We start from the raw sequence: 3,727 nt of genomic DNA, 5'->3' as shown, positions 1-3,727 counted from the left end.
ATTTTTATTTATTTTTATTTTTATTTTTATTTTTATTTTTATTTTTATTTTTATTTTTATTTTTATTTTTATATTTTTATTTTTATTTTTATTTTTACTTTTATTTATTTTTATTTTTATTTTTTTTTATTTTTATTTTTATTTTTATTTTTATTTTATTTTATTTTCCTCCCTTCGTCGCCCGGCGTTGGACTTGGGCAGCCAAGCAGGCTGCACGTCCCCCGTGGCCAAGCAGAGGGCACTGCTGGCCAAGGATTTGGAGCAGGTTTTTGGTTTTTTTTTTTTGTGCTGCAGAGGTTTGGCAGCGCAATCCCGGCGGGTTTAAGGAACCATCCATCTCCTTAATCTCGCTGGTGTCAACAGGTCCCCCCCCCAAAGCCAGAAATCGGAGATAAAAGATGGGGATGGGAAGCAGCCCGACGGCCCCCGAGCGGTTGGGAAGCTCTGGCTTGGCTCGGAGGGTTCAGAGATGGGGAAAATGGGGGGAAAAAAAAAAAAAGGAGATAAATAGAGGGCAGGAGATAACCGCGTGCTCCAGTTTGGGCTTGCCAGCCTCGTGCCCGTCCAGCCGGCGCTTCGACATGCGAAGATGCCCCTTGCGCTCCAGCCATGGTTGCAGCCCAGCCTCAAGTTCTGCACCACAGAAACCTTTCTGAGGTTTCAACGTTACTTTTGTCCCACAGACTCTGAAAAGAGACTTTTTTTTTTTCCCCATGGTGTTTATTATTAAATTTAATTTATTTATTTTTTATTATATTTAATTTAGTGTTAAAGCTCTGCAGCAAGACTCTGCTTTCCCTCACCTGTCCTGCCACCTGCTTTCTGCCACCTGCTTCTGTTTTCTCTGCTTTTTTATTTTATTTTGCCAACGAACAAGGACAGAAAGTAGCTGGAAAGAGGAAGAGGATGGAGAAAACCCTTCCAGGTTCACTTCCAGTTGCATCGCAAAGCGTTGGCCAGCTCTTCAGCAGCATCCACGCACGCTTCTGAGCTTGCAAGCCCCCGAGCATCCACCTCACCCATCATTCCCACCTTGCTCTGAGCACAAAACCTCCTGGCTCAGGCACGGTCGCGTTTGCAGAGCTTTGGATGCTCCGGCAGCTCAGCGGGCCCTCGATGAGTCCCAGCGATAGCACCAGACATCGGATACTTCGGGAGCTGCCATCAGAAATACCTCCCCTCGGACGCACGGTGGGCCAGGAGCGGCTTTCTCCTGGTTTCATCTAACCGAGTTAACAAGAGTAGCGACGTCCCCGGGTGGATATAATGAAATTAGCTCGCCAGTCAAGAAGCTGATGATTGATGGTTCACGCTCACTCCTCTCGCTGCCCCAGCATTGTGCCAAAGTTCAGGGCAACGATGGGCTGAGCCCAGATCCCTCCAGCGGGTGCTGATCGAGCCCAGGATTGGGTTGGTTTGGCCACAGCTTTTGGGTGGAGATGATTTACAGACCCCACTGAAGCCGCTGGATGCTGCAGGTGAGGGAGGGCTGGATGCGTCCCGTGGGGCGCACGGACCAGGACGGGGAGCAGGGAGCTCTCCTGGCCCGCAGGCGCGTTAACCCTGCCCCACACTCAGCTCTGCTTTCCCCTCTTCTCCCCCAGGCTCTCCATCCAGAGCCTCCTCCAGCCCCGAGAGCTCGTCCAGCCAAACTCCATTAATCTCCGCGGCACGGAGTCATTAGGGGCGGATAAAGCTACTTACCCCGATTCCTTCCTGCTCGTCTCGATCGCAGCCAAGCATTTTACCTTGGCGCCGGCTGCCTCCCGCCATCAACAAGCCAAGGTGTAATGTTACTGCCTCTTTGCTCTCGCCTCTCGGTGCTTCTCCAGCCCCTAAACGTGGCAATGAATCCAGCTGGGGACGAGGGCTGGGCACTGGGGGCTCAGCGAGCTGCAAAGGATGGGGGTCGAGCAGCGAGCCTTGCCCGTGGGCTCTGCCATGAAGATAATGCAGGGCAGCAAAGCCCACGTCCGTGCCCAGCACCAACAGGAGCCCTGTGGACCAGAGGAGCAGCAATTATTTTTTAAATGGGCTGCTATATCAGTCCCGCACGGGATTAGAAAGCTGGGGGTCTGGGAAGCAAGTGCACCGGTTAAAAAAAAAAAAAAAAAAAAAAGAGGAGGAAAAAAAGAGTATTCCCAGGCATTTTGCAGTGTTTCCCATGGGGAAGGTGAGCCCCGTGTGTCTCGTGGTGGATTCGGACCCAATCCTTACATCACACTGAGAAATAACAACGCTGTGATGCCAGCACGTTGGCAGGGATGTCCCAGGGATGGCATACCCAAAAACCTCGAAACACAGCCCGCAGGGGATGGGGACAAACCCGAGCATCACGCAGAGAGCAGGACCGACCCGTGGCTCTGCCAGCACCTCTCTCGCCAAGCCACTGTATTTATTTTCCCTCCTGCTCCAGCCCCTCACTTCCTTGCCTGCGTTGGGGCCGTTTATTTATTCAGCCTCCCCTAACAGCCCGCTTTGGCTGTTTCGGTGGCGCGGGCGATGCTGCCCCAACTCAGACAAAAAAAGTCCCTGTGCTCTGTCAGGGCTATCAGCAAACACCAGCCCCAGAGGCTGGCCAGGAATTTTAATTGAAATAGCCGGTCCTGAGCCCAGATAAGGCCCAGCATCACCCCGCGGCCGGTGGGGCTGCCCAGCACCTCCCTGCCGCCCCCCTCCCCAAAATGGGGCTGCTCTTTTGGGGGAACCCTGACCCCACTCTGTACCCCACTGAGGGGCTGCCAGCCCACTGCCCGCCACCAGAACAGCACTGGGACATACTGGGAGGGCACTGGGGCCGCGCAGGGGCAGCCAGATGGGGTGGGGGCTCTCAGCATCCCCCCCCCGGCCCTGCAGGATCTAGGTGGTCTGCGCCCCGCCGCCTTATCAGCCCTTATCTCCCCAAGCCGCTCGCTAATGTGACCTTAATGGAGCTCAGATCGGCTCGATTTGTTTTATTGCAGCTTAGCCCAAATCCCCCCCCGCCCCTTAACCCCCCCCTCTCGGCCTCGCATCCCCTTGTTTTGGAAATAGAGAGGTGAAGGGGTCTGGCTCCTTCCTCCCCACCCAGCCGTCGGGGGGCTCGGCTGGGTGAAAGGGGGCTGCGGGGGGGGGGCAGAACATCCCGCCCCCCCCCCCCCGAGGGGCAGCGACCCGCCCTCCCCTGTCCCCCCCCCCCACCCAACCAGCCCGGGGACCCCCCCCCCCTCTCTCCCTACCTGGTGCTGCCACGACGGGAGGGCAAAAGCCGGGGAGAGGGTCCCGGAGCGCGCAGCCCCTTGGCGGGGTGCCCCCCCCCAGACCCCCCCCCCAACCCCTCACACATCACCACCCCCCCCGTCGGAAGGATGCTGCCCACCCCCTTCTCCGTTAAGGACATCCTGGACCTGGAGCGGCGGAGCGCCCCCGGAGCCCCCGGGGCCGGGGCTGGGAGCAGCCCCGACGGGGGGGACGCGCCCCCCCGCCCGCCCCCGCCGCCACCGGGTGAGTGGGAGCCGCGGGGACCCCCACGGAGCCCCCTCTTTGTCCCCCCCCCCCGGGGGCCAAACACCGAGGAGCCGGATTATCCCGGTGCTGGGGGTGCGAGATACCGGGTTTCCTACTTCCCCCCCCCCCCGTGTTTTTTTTTTTTCACCTCCCCTTCTCCCCCCACCCCTTCTTCCTCCCTTTTATTTTCTCCCCTTTCCCCCTTTTTCCTTTCCTTTTCCCATCCGTTATCCCCCCTTTT

General features: G+C 56.9%; 1 long non-coding RNA gene across 1 annotated transcript; it reads right to left on the bottom strand.

Annotated features, from left to right (window-relative positions):
• Positions 1-698: 698 nt before the first annotated feature.
• LOC310886740 lies at positions 699-3,287 on the bottom strand. The gene is made up of 2 exons (XR_014575461.1): positions 3,219-3,287; positions 699-1,997 (listed from the first exon to the last, which is right to left on the bottom strand). It is a non-coding gene; the product is annotated as an uncharacterized lncRNA (long non-coding RNA).
• Positions 3,288-3,727: the final 440 nt, after the last annotated feature.

Source organism: Anser anser (genome assembly GCF_964211835.1).
Source record: "Anser anser genome assembly, chromosome: 26".
Taxonomy (NCBI): domain Eukaryota; kingdom Metazoa; phylum Chordata; class Aves; order Anseriformes; family Anatidae; genus Anser; species Anser anser.
Note: the sequence above shows the minus strand (reverse complement) of the source record. Positions and strands in the feature narration are given on the sequence as shown.